The 18,441-nt window shown below is 40.9% G+C and overlaps 1 long non-coding RNA gene across 2 annotated transcripts in view; it reads right to left on the bottom strand.

Moving 5' to 3' along the window:
• Positions 1 to 1,482: 1,482 nt before the first annotated feature.
• The window catches only part of LOC135552345 (uncharacterized), a 70,597-nt gene continuing 53,638 nt past the window's right edge, over positions 1,483 to 18,441 (bottom strand). The window contains exons 4-5 of one of the 2 annotated variants that reach the window (XR_010457421.1): positions 6,464 to 6,600; positions 1,483 to 6,282 (exon numbers count right to left, since the gene is read on the bottom strand). This is a non-coding gene — a long non-coding RNA (uncharacterized LOC135552345). Of the gene's footprint in view, positions 6,601 to 18,441 lie in introns of both variants that reach the window. The other variant, XR_010457420.1, reaches the window with a different exon arrangement.

The raw sequence follows: 18,441 nt of genomic DNA, 5'->3' as shown, positions 1-18,441 counted from the left end.
GGCTTCTGGTTTCTCAAATGATTGCCTCGCCTGGTTCACCAACTACTTCTCTGATAGAGTTCAGTGTGTCAAATCGGAGGGCCTGTTGTCCGGACCTCTGGCAGTCGCTTATGGGGGTGCCACAGGGTTCAATTCTCTGGCCGACTCTCTTCTCTGTATACATCAATGATGTCGCTCTTGCTGCTGGTGATTCTCTGATCCACCTCTACACAGACGACACCGTTCTGTATAACTCTGGCCCTTCTTTGGACACTGTGTTAAAACTTCTTGGTGAAAGGGGGTAGTATTTTCAAGTCCAGATGATATGCATGCCCAAATTCAACTGCCTGCTACTCATCCCCAGAAAATAAGATATGCATATTATTATTAGTTTTGAATAGAAAACACTCTGAAGTTTCTAAAACGGTTTGAATCATGTCTGTGAGTAAAACAGAACTTATGTAGCAGGCGAAACCCTTAGGAAAAACCATTCAGATTTTTATTTTTTGAGGTCGCTCTCTTTTTTCAATGCATTTTCATTGGGAAAGGGACCTTCTTGCAGTTCCTCCCGCTTCCACTGGATGTCACCAGTCTTTAGAAATTGGTTGAGGTTTTTCCTTTGTGTAATGAAGAAGTAGCCCTGTTAAAAACGAGGGTCACTTCAAGTGTACTGTTAGATAGAGGTGTGTGACCAGAAAGGTAGCGTCACTTTGTTTTCTTCCTGTATTGAACACAGATCATCCCGTCTTAAATTTGATTGATTATTTACTTTAAAAAAATACCTAAAGTTGTATTACAGAAGTAGTTTGAAATGTTTTGGCAAAGTTTACAGGTCACTTTTGACATATTTTGTAGTGACATTGCGCAAGTTGGAACAGGTGTTTTTCTGGATCAAACGCGCTAAATAAATTGACATTTTGGGTATATATCGATGGAACTAATCGAACAAAAGGACCCTTTGTGATGTTTATGGGACATATTGGAGTGCCAACAAAAGAAGCTCGTCAAAGGCATGATTTATATTTTTATTTCTGCGTTTTGTGTCGCGCCTGCAGGGTTGAAATATGTTTTCTTTCTTTGTTTACGGAGGTGCTACCCTCAGATAATAGCATTGTTTGCTTTTGCCGAAAAGCATTTTTGAAATGTGACATGTTGGCTGGATTCACAACACGTGTAGCTTTAATTTGGTATCTTACATATGTGATTTCATGAAAGTTAGATTTTTATAGTAATTTATTTGAATTTGGCGCTCTGCACTTTCACTGGCTTTTGGCCAGGTGGGCTAGCGTCCCACATATCCCAGAGAGGTAACCTCCAGACGAGCTTCAATGCCGTACAACTCTCCTCCAACTGCTGTTAAATGCAAGTAAAACTAAATGCATGCTCTTCAACAGATCGCTGCCCTCACACACCCTCCCGTCCAGCATCACTACTCTGGACGGTTCTGACTTAGAATATGTGTGTAAGGGTTTTCCTCTGGTGAAGGAGAAGCGGACCAAAATGCAGCGTGGTGGTTATTCATGTTCTTTAATAAAAGGAACTCGACATGAAATAACTAACAAAACAATAAATGTGTGAAAACCTAAACAGTCCTATCTGGTGAAAACACAGAGACAGGAACAATCACCCACAAACACATAGTGAAACCCAGGCTACCTAAATATGGTTCCCAATCAGAGACAATGACTAACACCTGCCTCTGATTGAGAACCATATCAGGCCAGACATAGAAATAGACAAACAAGACATCCAACATAGAATGCCCACTCAGATCACACCCTGACCAACCAAAACATAGAAACATACAAAGCAAACTATGGTCAGGGTGTGACAATGTGGACAACTATAAATACCTAGGTGTCTGGTTAGACTGTAAACTCTCCTTCCAGACTCATATCAAACATCTCCAATCCTAAATTAACTTGTTATGGCTGCAATCCCGATATCGGGATAAGTGTCATCAACAACCGCTGAATAGCATAGCGCTACATACAATAAATATTACTATAAATATTTATATTCATGAAATCACAAGTGCAATATAGGAAAACACTGTTTAGCCTTTTGTTAATCCACCTTTTGTGTCAGATTTTGAAATTATGCTTTACAGCGAAAGCAATCCAAGCATTTGTGTAAGTTTATCGATCGCATGATAAAACATTAAGTACACTTAGCATCTGGTAGCTCGGTCACGGAAATCAGAAAAGCAATCAAATTAATTGTTTACCTTTGATGATCTTCAGGCGGCAGGGTTGCCTAGTGGTTAGAGCGTTGGACTAGTCACCGGAAGGTTGTGAGTTCAAACCCCCGAGCTGACAAGGTACAAATCTGTTGTTCTGCCCTTGAACAGGCAGTTAACCCACTGTTCCCAGGCCGTCATCGAAAATAAGAATTTGTTCTTAACTGACTTGCCTGGTTAAATAAAGGTAAAATTAAATTCAGATGTTTTCACTCACGAGACTCCCAGTTACACAACACATGTTCATTTTGTTCCATAAAGAAATACCAAAATACCTCCATTTGTTTGTCGCGTTATGTTCAGAAATCCACAGGAAAGAGCAGTCACGACAACGCAGACGAAAATTCCAAATAGTTTCCATAATGTCCACAGAAACATGTCAAACGTTTTTATAATCAATCCTCAGGTTGTTTTTAAAATATATAATCGATAATATATTAACCGCAAATGTCTTTCACAGTAGGAGAGAGGAAAACAATGGCTGTCCAAATTCTGTTGCGCGAGCAAAACTCATGTGACCACTTGACGCAATGTTATCGTTCTGGCTCATTTTTCAAGATAAAAGCCTGAAACTATGTCTGAAGACTGTTGACACCTTGAGGAAGCGATAGGAAAAGGAATCTGTTTCATATCCCTTTAAATCCAGCAAAAGGAGGCGATGGAACATGGAGTTTTCAAAATAGAAGCCACTTCCGGTTTTAATTTTCCTCAGGGTTTTGCCTGCAATATAAGTTCTGTTGTACTCACAGATAATATTTTGACAGGTTTGGAAACTTTAGAGTGTTTTCTATCAAATTCAAATAATAATATGCATATATTAGCAACTGAGACTGAGGAGCTGGCCGTTTACAATGGGCACCTTTTCATCCAAGCTACTCAATACTGCCCCTGCAGCCATAAAAAGTTAAATCTAGAATTGGCTTCCTATTTCGCAACAAAGCATCCTTCACTCATGCTGCCAAACATACCCTAGTAAAACTGACAATCCTACCGATCCTCGTCTTTGGCGATGTCATTTACAAAATAGCCTCCAACACTCTACTCAACAAATTGGATGCAGTCTATCACAGTGCCATCTGTTCTGTCACTAAAGCCCCATATACTACCCACCACTGCGACCTGTACCCTCTCGTTGCCTGGCCCTCGCTTCATACTCGTCGCCAAACCCACTGGCTCCAGGTCATCTACAAGTATCTGCTAGGTAAAGCCCCACCTTATCTCAGCTCACTGGTCACCACAGCAGCACCCACCCGTAGCACGCACTACAGATATATCTCACTGGTCACCCCCATAGCCAATTCTTCCTTTGGTCGCCTTTCCTTCCAGTTCTCTGCTACCAATGACAGGAACAAACTACAAAAATCACTGAAGCTGGAGACTCATATCTCCCTCACTAGCTTTAAGCACCAGCTGTCAGAGCAGCTCACAGATCACTGTACCCGTACATAGCCCATCTGTAAATAGCCCATCCAACTACCTCATTCCCATACTGTATTTCTTTTTTTCTTGCTCCTTTGCACTCCAATATCTCTACTTGCACATTCATCTTCTGCACAACTACCATTCCAGTGTTTAATTGCTATATTGTAATTACTTCGCCACCATGGCCTTTTTATTGCCTGTATATAGACTTTTTCTACTATATTATTGACTGTATGTTTGTTTATTCCATGTGTAACTCTGTGTTGTTATATGTGTCGAATTGCTTTGCTTTATCTTGGCCAGGTCGCAGTTGCAAATGAGAAATTGTTCTCAACTAGTCTACCTGGTTAAATAAAGGTTAAATAAAAAAATACATGTCAAACAAAGAGGCATTGAGTTTGAATGCCTTGAAATAAATCCACAGGTACACCTCCAATTGCCTCTTATAATGTCAATTCGTCTATCAGAAGCTTCTAATGCCATGACATTTTTTCTGGAATTTTCCAAGCTGTTTAAAGGCACAGGCAACTTAGTGTATGTAAACTTCTGACCCACTGGAAATGTGATACAGTGAATTATAAGTGAAATAATCTCTGTAAACAATTGTTGGAAAATGACTTGTGTATTGCACAAAGGAGATGTCCTAGCCAACTTGCCAAAACTATAGTTTGTTAACAAGACATTTTGGAGTGGTTGAAAAACTAATTTTAAATGACTCCAACCTAAGTGAATGTAAACATCCGACTTAAACTTTGTAAATATATATATGACACTGAACAAAACATTAGGAACATCTTCCTAATAATGAGTTGCACTCCATTTTGTCCTCATAATAGCCTCAATTCATCGGGGATTGGACTCGACAAGGTGTCAAGCGTTTCACAAGGACAAAAAGGGGGTGCAACTTAACATTAGGAAGGTGTTACTAATGTTTTGTACCGTCAGTGTATGATGTTTCTTTCCTAATTACACTGGACTCCAAGGTCAAATGTAAAAATGTTTAAAAAAATCTGAATTCCTACTCTCAGATAACCACAGACTAAGCCACCTTTCCCAATACACTAACATTTGACTATTTCCTTTTGCATACATCCTCCTATTTTACTGTGATGTTTTATGAGGGTCTTGAACGTCTCTATTTGTTCCATTTCTACCGAGATTCTCCTAAAAATAAATACTTTACCTTAGGGTATTATCATATTTCCCATTAATTGATCGGGGTTTTTCAAATCTCCTAACAGTACTGTTTGTAGGTCAATCTGAGCACAGACTTATTAAAAACCACTTGTGGACTTAACAACCACTTGTGGACCTGACTCCAAAAGCGAGCCACCGAAGGGTAGTACCAAAAGAGATGATCTATTAATTCTGTTTCTTCGTGGCAGAGTCTGCACAGGACTGACTGTTCAATGCCCCATATATTGAGCATTCTTTTTGTGTTGAGAATTTTACATAATAACATTCAATTAAAAATAATGGATTTATGCTTCAATTGTTGTTTTGTAAATCAGTTCATAAACCCGATGCCATGGTATTGGGACATAAACAATTTGTTCCCAAATATCTAGAATTATATGCGGTGTAGTTATCAAACCTCTCGACCTTAAGTGAAACTGATACTTTTTACTATTTATACTAGTCATTTTAAGCCATGCATGGTTTTTCATTGGTGGCAGACAAACCAATTCATTGCTTTATATTTTGAGAAATTGCCTCTTCCATTTTCGTGGCCGAGCTGCGATGAGTTCGTTATACTCCATACACCTTTGTTAATTGCTTGTGTGACATACTTTTAGTGTCCTTATTTACAATGTCAATGTCATCCCTTATACATTTTTTCCAAGAAAATGTGTATTTCCTTTATCAATACATTGGAGTTTAGCCTTATCATTTGTGAATAAAATTAATATTATTATTCTATTAAAGACACTTTTGTGAAGGTCCCCTACCAGAAATGTACATGCTAAAAACGTATGAATATACATTAATTTCACAATAACAAAATTTATTATAACACAAATCGAATTGTAACATAAAAAATGATTTCATAAACATCTTAAAGGTTGTTTGGAGTGCCTTTGTAGTTCCAAAACACATTACAAATGCATAGGAAACAGGTAATCAAGTAATTTCACATGAGGTGGAACATGTTAGAATTGCAAATAGAATGTGTTTATTTTGTGTAAGATTCCAGTGGGTAACTGGTGCTTGAGGCGGTGATATTTCCAGTACGGTAACTGATGCTTTAGGCAGTGATATTTCCAGTAGGTAACTGATGCTTTAGGTGGTGATATTTCCAGTAGGGTAACTGGTGCTTTGGTTGGTGATATTTCCAGTAGGGTAACTGGTGCTTTAGGTGGTGATATATCCAGTAGGTAACTGATGCTTTAGGTGGTGATATTTCCAGTAGGGTAACTGATGCTTTAGGTGGTGATATTTCCAGTAGGTAACTGATGCTTTAGGTGGTGATATTTCCAGTAGGGTAACTGGTGCTTTAGGTGGTGATATTTCTGTGTTTCCTTGGCTGTTCATCCAATGACATCTTGATCCCGATTACATCATTCTACCTAATAGTTTTTTTTATTCGCCCAAATTCTGATGAACTTGCATGCAGCCTTGTTCCCAAGGACCTCACCTGTGACCTTAAAGTAATCACAGGTTAAGGGTCTCAGGGACAACAAAACATGCTTAGATATAAGTCAAGTCTCTAAATATACTTATGTGAATCTATTTGAGGATAAAAGTACAACACAACAATGATAGTGAGAGGTGTATAAAGGCTTTTGTAGCAAAACGGTGAACAGCAGTTAGTGGGAAACTTACTTACGACAATCCCTGAAAGAAAGAGTCAATTTGCCACTAGTTTGGATACCATATAATTGTGTTGTGTGTTGGGTTGGTGAACGGCTCCACCTCATAATGGCTCATCTCTAAACCTCCAAACTTGCCAGAGATGTTACCTGAAAGATGAAAAGAAGACAGGGGTAAGAAATCATTGGATGATATTGATGCCCTGTACTATTATTGTGTTTTCATTTTTATCTCTCAAGACATGAAGATATTGTATATGCATTTCATTCCTATAGTTACCCCCTAGTGGTAGACAGACAGAGAAAAAGTTACTGTTGAAACAGACTGACATACTATTGTCGAAACCAGGGATGGGCAACGTTGATGGGGAGGGGGCCACAAAAAAATGTAACTCATGGGGGGCGGCAGTGGTTCGTGGGTCTGCGCACCCACACACATATTCGAGTTTAAATATACATTTTGTAGAAATATTATTGATTTACAGACACATTTCTACACTAGTCTATATTAGACAACAGTGAAACACAACTAAACATATGCTTTCTTAAAAGTAAAAAAAGGCTTAAAACTACTGAGATACTACCAAAGTGCTAAGTTTGCTGCTCATGCAACGAAATACATACATGTAATGCAAATAAATCCAACACAACGAAGGTGCATGGAGCATGTACTATCTGAAATTAGACCCCTTCAATTTCCTCTTGTCCCTCTGGTTTTCCCTGTCCCAGATTTATGAGCTCCTCCTTTCTCTCCAAAGCATGAGAGCACAAGAGGAAGGTGGATGAAGAAAACCAGAGAGAGAGGGAGCAGAAACACCACGCAAAAAGAAACAAGATGAATGTGAAAGAAGAAATGTTAAGAGAATAACGGCGGCTAGCCGAAGAGGTCAGATGGATAGCTTCTCTCGTTTCGTTTGCCTGTTCGCTCGAGTGTATCCACTCACCATTTTGGCTTTAGCTGGTGTAGAATTTGTGTTCCTTGTGTAAACACACACATGACTGTGTGCACATACATGCACACAAATGGATGCACATACTGTACATACATACACAAGAGCGTGCACACACACACATGCAAACATGCACAGTAGCACAGTAGCACACACAGACACACACTCTCTCGATTAGTTATTGATCTATTACCCCACTGAGAAAAAGGACAATTATTCCATCGGTAAAGGAAATAAAGCACAATAAACCCTATCCTGCTCCATCTTCACTGTCTTCCTTTTTTTCAGGGCTGTAGCCTAGACAGTAACATGAAAAAGGTGCCCGGCTCTGTTAATGGCTGTCTCCATTTGCCAAGTCGGATCTCTAATTCTCCAGGCGATTAGAGTCCAAGCAGCCATTGTGTGAGACAGGTACACACAGACAATCGTATTGATGCCATTGCTGCTGTACTTACAGCCATACTTCCACAACCTTCTACCACAAACACAAGCCAGCGCCGCCATCTCTGACCTCCTCCCCTCATAAATCTGTGTCACCTATATACATCGCACACACACAAACACACACAAAACACATATGCAAGCTTACAGTCCATCTTTCTCTCTTGCCTGCTGACATTCTCACCGCTCTGTCCCCGCCTCCCCTGCTCTGTCTCTCACCCTCTTTCCCCTCATCTCCATCTATTCCCTTTTCCTCCTTCTCCCTCTCACTTTCTCTCTCTCTTTCTCGCTCATACTCTCACCCTTGTGTTGTTTTCAGGCGTGACGACTTGTCTCGCCCATCTTGCAGTCTGTGTGCGCGCATGTGTGTCTTTACGTCTGTGTGTCTATCTGTACATATGTGCGTGCGCACACTTGCATGTGTGGTGTGTGTGCTCGTACACTGCTGTGTTCGTGCATCTGGGAAAGAGAGTAAATGTGTGTGAGAGCTGGAGGGAGGGAGGGAGTGGGGGAAGGTGGCAGTGGCAGGAGCAGACTGAGGCTGTGGTTTTCACACAGCATGAGGATCAAAGCCACATCAACCCAAAGGTGATTAACCTCACATTCTGTTCGACCGCCACCCTCCTCACTATTATACACTGGACATCTAAACAACATACATCTATCATCACATCTAAACAACACTCAGTACCTCTGAAGCAAATATGTCCCTAAGAATCTTCCTCTTATAAATATCTCTTAATATAAATATTTTACAGTTAGAATCCCAATTATAATATGCATATAACTGCCATGTCTTCTTTGATCATTTCTACTTGTGATGGACACGTTTATCTTAAATGCACACATGAACAGATTCACTGTTATTTTCATGTTACTTGATTCAATTCCACGCCACAGTTGTGTAGCACTTTTAAACCAACACAGGTTGTATATGAATAAAACACAATCAAGATAAAGTCAAATGAGACAATTGGTTATATCAAGAATGAAACATCAATGGTTGACGGCAGAAAGGAATGTCAGAAAGTCAAAAATAATAAAGTGCCCCCACAAAGCTATGAATGGCACAAAATTCCAAAATAGCAGACAATATTTGTCACTAGTGCCATGCTGGGTATATTTATCCTGTTGGAGGAGAGGTCAAGCAAGTATTTATTTGAGTGCTTAAAGAAAAAACAGTGGCAGGCACAGATTAATGATATATGTTCTTTTCCCCTCCTTACTCGAGCACTGTAACGCAATGCGGATAGTGACTGTCTGAGCCACTAGCCAGACACACTGGGGGGACTTAGGGGGAGTGGAGGGGGGTTGTACGGCAAGGAGGAGGAGAGGGGGAAGGCAGTATGGTAGGGGAGCTCAAACACAAGCTCCCATGCTTTCGGACATTGGTACTAATAGCTGTACGTCCTGAAACCACACAGAACAGCAGACTCTTGGGAAGATGGCGAAATTATGAGATCACAGTAGAAACCTGTCACCTGTCCATTTTATTCAAAGGCTATATAATCCAGGGTGTTTACCCATTTTTTTTATTTAACTTTTATTTAGTCAGGGGAAACTCACTGAGCAATACAACAGTACAAAAATTATCTTTCTAACAAAACAAAAAGAAAACTACATTACAACCAAAACAATCTCTTAATTCAATCAAAACAACTGTAACTTTCATTCACCACATCTAATACTATAATGTTAAACTGCCCTGGCAGCACCAGGGAGTCAAGATGCAAGGAGTTCTGCAGGCTAGTCCAAGAAAGGGGGCATTAAAACTGAAAGCAGATCTACCTAGATTGGTTCAGACTGGTGGAACCCCAAAAGTTAACCATCCCTGGGAATGGGTTCAGTGTTTTAATAGATTAGATCTTTATCAATCCAAACGCACAGATATTTAATACCTCTTAGGGCTAGGGGGCAGTGTTCGTTAGTTCGGATGAATGACGTGTCCAAAGTAAACTGCCTGTTACTCAGACCCAGAAGCTAGGATATGCATATAATTAGTAGCATTGGATAGAAAACAAGTTTCTAAAACTGTTAAAGTAATGTATGTGAGTATAACAGAACTGATATGGCAGGCGAAAACCCGAGGAAAATCCATCCGTAAAATATTTTTGGGAGGTCACAGGCCATTTCAATGCTTGTCTATGGGATATACAAATGAATAGCTCCCAGATTGCAGTTCCTATGGCTTCCACTAGATGTCAACAGTCTTTAGAAAGGGTTTCAGGCTTGTTTTTTGAAAAATGAATGAGTAGTTGTAGTTTTTCCAAGGTGTCTCTCATTGGAAAAGTAGAAAAGTAGTTGTCTGCCTTTTTTTCTTCCCATCTACTAATAGCTGGCCTATAGATGGTACTCATTCAAAAATCAGGTTAAACACTATTATTGCACACAGAGTGAGTCCATGCAACATATTATGTGACTTGTTAAGCACATTTTTACTCAATTAACATATTTAGGCTTGCAATAAGAAAGGGATTGAACACTCAAGACTTTGTAATTTGTTTTGAAAAAAAAATCATTCCACTTTGATATTATGGGATATTGTGTGTAGGCCACTGACAAAAACATCCATTTTAAATTCAGGCTGTAACACAACAAAATGTGGAAAAAGTCAAGGGGTGTGAATACTTTCTGAAGGCACTGTGTTTAGTCCATCTGAGAATTTTCTTTGCGTGAATTAGAGAACATATATTTAGTTTTGCTCGCATACAAGTTTGAAATCAACAAGGGCTGGGAGTTGGTCACGGATTCTAATACCTTGGCTTGGCAAGATAACTGTCGCCCAATTTCCAAGTTATCTAAGTCGGAAGGATCTCCACCCTTCTGTATGGGGAGGACACGTGCCATTTTCCAGAATTTAGGGATAACACCAGTAGCAATTGTCAAGTAAAGAATACAGGTTAATGATTCAACAATGAGTCAGGCAGAGAATTGTAGTAAGCCCATGGGGATTTTTTTTCCATCGATCTTTAGCAAGGTACTAAATATATCAGACATAAAATACTTGAAATGAAAAAAATAAGATTGTCTGTACAGTCTGTTTCAAGTTAAATTAACTCCCTATAGAGAAATTAGAGGAATTCTCATAAACTATTCTTTCAAAAAGGTGGCCAGGTGGCCAAAAAGGAGACAAAATGGTTAAAAGCACCACAAATTTCCATTTGCTCTATATTACGGGACCAGAGGCTGTCATAACCTGTAATGGAAATGGGGGAGTGCAACAATAAAAAGGGCAATGCACTGTGTAATCTGTGACCATGAACAAACCATGATAATGGTGTTTAGGTTATGGTATTGTATGTGTACCTCTAGTTAAAAGAGCGCAGTTGAGCAATGAAAATAATTGATAAAAGCTCTATACGTCCACATGCTGCACCAAATACTTATTAATGATGAAATTCAAATGACATTTTCAAAGTCTAATGTGCCTTAATTGGCCTCTTATTCAATCACACACATACAGTGCCTTGCGAAAGTATTCGGCCCCCTTGAACTTTGCGACCTTTTGCCACATTTCAGGCTTCAAACATAAAGATATAAAACTGTATTTTTTTGTGAAGAATCAACAACAAGTGGGACACAATCATGAAGTGGAACGACATTTATTGGATATTTCAAACTTTTTTAACAAATCAAAAACTGAAAAATTGGCCGTGCAAAATTATTCAGCCCCTTTACTTTCAGTGCAGCAAACTCTCTCCAGAAGTTCAGTGAGGATCTCTGAATGATCCAATGTTGATCTAAATGACTAATGATGATAAATACAATCCACCTGTGTGTAATCAAGTCTCCGTATAAATGCACCTGCACTGTGATAGTCTCAGAGGTCCGTTAAAAGCGCAGAGAGCATCATGAAGAGCAAGGAACACACCAGGCAGGTCCGAGATACTGTTGTGAAGAAGTTTAAAGCCGGATTTGGATACAAAAAGATTTTCCAAGCTTTAAACATCCCAAGGAGCACTGTGCAAGCGATAATATTGAAATGGAAGGAGTATCAGACCACTGCAAATCTACCAAGACCTGGCCGTCCCTCTAAACTTTCAGCTCATACAAGGAGAAGACTGATCAGAGATGCAGCCAAGAGGCCCATGATCACTCTGGATGAACTGCAGAGATCTACAGCTGAGGTGGGAGACTCTGTCCATAGGACAACAATCAGTCGTATATTGCACAAATCTGGCCTTTATGGAAGAGTGGCAAGAAGAAAGCCATTTCTTAAAGATATCCATAAAAAGTGTTGTTTAAAGGTCACCACAAGCCACCTGGGAGACACACCAAACATGTGGAAGAAGGTGCTCTGGTCAGATGAAACCAAAATTGAACTTTTTGGCAACAATGCAAAACGTTATGTTTGGCGTAAAAGCAACACAGCTCATCACCCTGAACACACCATACCCACTGTCAAACATGGTGGTGGCAGCATCATGGTTTGGGCCTGCTTTTCGTCAGCGGGGACAGGGAAGATGGTTAAAATTGATGGGAAGATGGATGGAGCCAAATACAGGACCTTTCTGGAAGAAAACCTGATGGACTCTGCAAAAGACCTGACACTGGGACGGAGATTTGTCTTCCAACAAGACAATGATCCAAAACATAAAGCAAAATCTACAATGGAATGGTTCAAAAATAAACATATCCAGGTGTTAGAATGGCCAAGTCAAAGTCCAGACCTGAATCCAATCGAGAATCTGTGGAAAGAACTGAAAACTGCTGTTCACAAATGCTCTCCATCCAACCTCACTGAGCTCGAGCTGTTTTGCAAGGAGGAATGGGAAAAAATGTCAGTCTCTCGATGTGCAAAACTGATAGAGACATACCCCAAGCGACTTACAGCTGTAATCGCAGCAAAAGGTGGCGCTACAAAGTATTAACTTAAGGGGGCTGAATAATTTTGCACGCCCAATTTTTCAGTTTTTGATTTGTTAAAAAAGTTTGAAATATCCAATAAATGTCGTTCCACTTCATGATTGTGTCCTACTTGTTGTTGATTCTTCACAAAAAAATACAGTTTTATATCTTTATGTTTGAAGCCTGAAATGTGTCAAAAGGTCGCAAAGTTCAAGGGGGCCGAATACTTTCGCAAGGCACTGTAGATTGCATCCCTATGGGCACTGTTCAAACGTACAGCACTATTTAGGGAATACATAAAATCTAAATCAAATCAGATTTTATTGGTCACACGTGTTTGGCAGATGTTATTGTGGGTGTAACGCAATGCTTGTGTTTCTAGCTCCAACAGTGCAGTAAAATATAACAAGTAATATCTAACAATTTCACAACAGTATACACAATACACACAAATCTAAGTAAAGGAACGGAATTAAGAATATATACATATAAGATGATCAATGTCACAGTGGCATAGACTAAGATACAAGTAGAATATAATACAATACAGTATATACAGTGGGGAGAACAAGTATTTGATACACTGCCAATTTCGCAGGTTTTCCCTACTTACAAAGCATGTAGAGGTCTGTAATTGTTATCATAGGTACACTTCAACTGTGAGAGACGGAATCTAAAACAAAAATCCAGAAAATCACATTTTATGATTTTTAAGCATTTTATTGCATGATATAAGTATTTGATCACCTACCAACCAGTAAGAATTCCGGCTCTCACAGACCTGTTAGTTTTTCTTTAAGAAGCCCTACTGTTCTCCACTCATTACCTGTATTAACTGCACCTGTTTGAACTCGTTACCTGTATAAAAGACACCTGTCCACACACTCAAACAGACTCCAACCTCTCCACAATGGCCAAGACCAGTGAGCTGTGTAAGGACATCAGGGATACAATTGTAGACCTGCACAAGGCTGGGATGGGCTACAGGACAATAGGCAAGCAGCGTGGTGAGAAAGCAACAACTGTTGGCGCAATTATTAGAAAATGGAAGAAGTTCAAGATGACAGTCAATCACCCTCGGTCTGGGGCTCCATGCAAGATCTCACCTTGTGGGGCATCAATGATCATGAGGAAGGTGAGGGATCAGTCCAGAACTACACGGCAGGACCTGGTCAATGACCTGAAGAGAGCTGGGACCACAGTCTCAAAGAAAACCATTAGTAACACACTATGCCGTCATGGATTAAAATCCTGCAGCGCACGCAAGGTCCCCCTGCTCAAGCCAGCGCATGTCCAGGCCCATCTGAAGTTTGCCAGAGGATGATCCAGAGGAGGAATGGGAGAAGGTCATGTGGTCTGATGAGAAGAAAATAGAGCATTTTGGTCTCAACTCCACTCGCAGTGTTTGGAGGAAGAAGAAGGATGAGTACAACCCCAAGAACACCATCCCAACTGTGAAGCATGGAGGTGGAAACATCATTCTTTGGGGATGCTTTTCTGCAAAGGGGACAGGATGACTACCGTATTGAGGGGAGGATGGATGGGGCCATGTATCGCGAGATCTTGGCCAATAGCCTCCTTCCCTCAATAAGAGCATTGAAGATGGGTCGTGGCTGGGTCTTCCAGCATGACAACGACCCGAAACACACAGCCAGGGCAACTAAGGAGTGGCTCCGTAAGAAGCATCTCAAGATCCTGGAGTGGCCTCGCCAGTCTCCAGACCTGAACCCAATAGAACATCTTTGGAGGGAGCTGAAAGTCCGTATTGCCCAGCGACAGCCCTGAAACCTGAAGGATCTGGAGAAGGTCTGTATGGAGGAGTGGGACAAAATCCCTCCTGCAGTGTGTAAACCTGGTCAAGAACTACAGGAAACATATGATCTCTGTAATTGCAAACAAAGGTTTCTGTACCAAATATTAAGTTCTGCTTTTCTGATGTATCAAATACTTATGTTATGCAATAAAATTCTAATTAATTACTTAAAAATCATACAATGTGATTTTCTGGATTTTTGTTTTTGATTCCGTCTCTCACAGTTGAAGTGTACCTATGATAAAAATTACAGACCTCTGCATGCTTTATAAGTAGGAAAACCTGCAAAATCGGCAGTGTATCAAATACTTGTTCTCCCCACTGTACATGTGAGATGAGTAATGCAAAATATGTAAACATTATTAAAGTGACTACTGTTCCATTATTGAAGTGGCCAGTGATTTCAAGTCTATGTATACAGGCATCAGCCTCTAATGTGCAGGGTTGAGTAACCGGGTGGAAGCTGGCTAGTGATGGCTATTTAGCATCCTGATGGCTTGAGATAGAAGCTGTTTTTCAGTCTCTCGGTCCCAGCTTTGATGCAACTGTACTGACCTCGCCTTCTGGCAGGTTGAACAGGCAGTGGCCCGGATGGTTGTTGTCCTTGATGATCTTTTTGACCTTCCTGTGACATCGGGTGCTGTAGGTGTCCAGGAAGGCAGGCAGTTTGCACCCGGTGATGCATTGTGCAGACCTCACTGCCCTCTGTAGAGCCCTGCAGTTGGGGGCGGTCTAGTTGCTGTACCAGGCAGTGATACAGCCCGATAGGATGCTCTCAATTGTGCATCTGTAAAAGTTTGTTAGGGTTTTAGGTGCCAAGACAAATTTCTTCAGCCTTCTGAGGTTGAAGAGGCGCTGCTGCGCCTTCTTCATCACACTGTCTGTGTGGTTGGACCATTTCAGTTTGTCCATGATGTGTACGACGAGGAACTTGAAGCTTTCCACCTTCTCCACTGCGGTCCTGTCGATGTGGATATGGGGGTGCTCCCTCTGCTGTTTCCTGAAGTCCACAATCAGCTACTTTGTTTTGTTGACGTTGGGTGAGAGGTTATTTTCCTGGCACCACTTTCCCAGAGCCCTCACCTTCTCCCTGTAGGCTGTCTCGTCATTGTTGGTAATCAAGCCTACTACTGTTTGCAAACTTGATGATTGAGTTGGATGTGTGCATGGCCACACAGTCATGGGTGAACATGGAGTACAGGAGGGGGCTGAGCACGCACCCTTGTGGGGCCCCTTTGTTGAGGATCAGCGAAGTGGAGGTGTTGTTTCCTACCTTCACCACATGGGGGCTGCCATTTGGACACAGCCCTATTTCACATTTCTTACTCAATTGGTATTACTCTATATTTGTATACATTATTCATTATAAATTGACAGAACAATACATAGTAAAGGTATTTTACGGGGCGGTTTCCTGGACACAGTTTCAACCTAGTCCTGGACTAAAAAGCAAGATTAATGGAGCATCGTAGTGTAGAGCTGACACTTTCTAAATGGCCCACTCTGTCTAAATGTCCAGAACTGTTGTGGGGTCTTTAGTCGACTCTTCATACTTACCACAGGGGAGTCGAGAGAAGGGGTCCATTTGATGATGTATTGGTGACACCGCAGGGAAAGCTAGAAGGTTGTACAGTTATCTCCAGGCTGTTTATTATGCGAAACAATACAACCAACTACCTCACACTGCAGAGCCCTCTTAGAGCAGGGTCACTGCTGGAGTTTCCTTTCAGTATTTTAACTCTAAATACAGTATGTTTTTCACCCGATTGATCATACAATTCAATATTGGTTCGAAAGTCATCCTGAATTTAAAAAATAAAATAAAAATTCTAGAAAGGTTTGTTAATATATCCTAATATATCCTAAATATATCCTAACATTGTACAGGGTATCATGATGAAATGTACAGATTCCAAAGTGATAAAAAAATGTGTGAGGGTTAGAAATGCTTCCACCCAATGCATTTCTGTAGTATTGTCTCCCTCTTGTGGTATGTGATTGAACCTTCAAGACATCCCCTCCCCCTTCAACTCACTTAAGGCAAGACCTTGTTACGTCCCAAATGGCACTTTATTCCCTTTATAGTGCACTACTTTTGACCAGATCTGGCACTATAAGGGAATAGGGTGCCATTTGGTACGCATCCCTTCACTGTCTCACATCACAAAGCCAGGCACTCTACCTGCAGTCTGTCTGATGTACTTAAACAATAATGTGGTTCTAAATCTTCACCCCCTTGAATACTGAGAATACTTCATTATTCTAAATCAGTCTAGAAATGCTGGGTTCAGTCTCATCTTTTTTCTCTCACTTTCTCTTTATTCTCCCACAAAAAGAACATCAGAATGTAAGTATTGTCTCTGTGGATTGAAAATCATCACTTTACTCAGGTCATAAGGTCTGTAGGATCTCTCTTCACTAGAATATCAGCTGATGGCAATAAGATTGTGACACAAGAATGATCAAGACATAGAGTGTAGTGATTTGGAAATTATGATGCTAGATATATTCTTTTAGCACACTCTTTCAATCACCACAACATGAGTTATTGTATCAGTAGACATGCTGTCTTAATAATCATATGGGAGTGCCTAAAAAAGGCGATAGGCGACTAGAAACTGCAGAGAGGTAAAGATCTACAGCTCAACATTAGGTCAGTCTATCTCACTGCAAAGGGAGCTGATTTTGATAGGCGAGTACAGACTGCAGAGTGAGGTACATATCTACAGCTCAACATTAGGTCAGTCTATCTCACAGTACAGGGAGCTGATTTTGATAGGCGCGTACAGACTGCAGAGTGAGGTACAGATCTACAGCTCAACATTAGGTCAGTCTATCTCAGTGCACAGCACAGGGAGCTGATTTTTATAGGCGAGTACATACTGCAGAGTGAGGTATAGATCTAAAGCTCAACATTAGGTCAGTCTTTCTCACTGCACAGCACAGGGAGCTGATTTTGATAGGTGAGTACAGACTGCAGAGTGAGGTACAGATCTACAGCTCAACATTAGGTCAGTCTATCTCACAGCACAGGGAGCTGATTTTGATTGGCGAGTACAGACTGCAGAGTGAGGTACAGATCCACAGCTCAACATTAGGTCAGTCTATCTCACAACACAGGGAGCTGATTTTGATAGGCGAGTACAGACTGCAGAGTGAGGTACAGATCTACAGGTTCAACATTAAGTCAGTCTATCTCACAGCACAGGGAGCTGATTTTGATAGGCGCATACAGACTGCAGAATAAGGTACAGATCTACAGCTCAACGTTAGGTCAGTCTATCTCAGTGCACAGCACAGGGAGCTGATTTTGATAGGTGAGTGCATACTGCAGAGTGAGGTACAGATCTACAGCTCAACATTAGGTCAGTCTATCTCACAGCACAGGGAGCTGATTTTGATAGGCGGGTACAGACTGCAGAGTGAGGTACAGATCTACAGCTCAACATTAGGTCAGTCTTTCTCACTGCACAGCACAGGGAGCTGATTTTGATAGGTGAGTACAGACTGCAGTGTGAGGTACAGATCTACAGCTCAACATTAGGTCAGTCTATCTCAAATCACAGGAAGCTGATTTTGATAGGTGAGTACAGACTGCAGTGTGAGGTACAGATCTACAGGTCAACATTAGGTCAGTCTTTCTCACTGCACAACACAGGGAGCTGATTTTGATAGGCGCGTACAGACTGCAGAGTGAGGTACATATCTACAGCTCAACATTAGGTCAGTCTATCTCACAGCACAGGGAGCTGATTTTGATAGGCGCGTACAGACTGCAGAGTGAGGTACAGGTCTACAGCTCAGCATTGGGTCAGTCTATCTCACTGCACAGCACAGGGAGCTGATTTCGATAGGCGAGTACAGACTGCAGAGTGAGGTACAGATCTACAGCTCAACATTAGGTCAGTCTATCTCACTGAACAGCACAGGGAGCTGATT

This window comes from Oncorhynchus masou, chromosome 13 (assembly GCF_036934945.1).
Source record: "Oncorhynchus masou masou isolate Uvic2021 chromosome 13, UVic_Omas_1.1, whole genome shotgun sequence".
Classification (NCBI taxonomy): domain Eukaryota; kingdom Metazoa; phylum Chordata; class Actinopteri; order Salmoniformes; family Salmonidae; genus Oncorhynchus; species Oncorhynchus masou.
The sequence above is the reverse complement of the archived record's forward strand: the minus strand, read 5'-3'. Positions and strand labels throughout refer to the sequence as shown.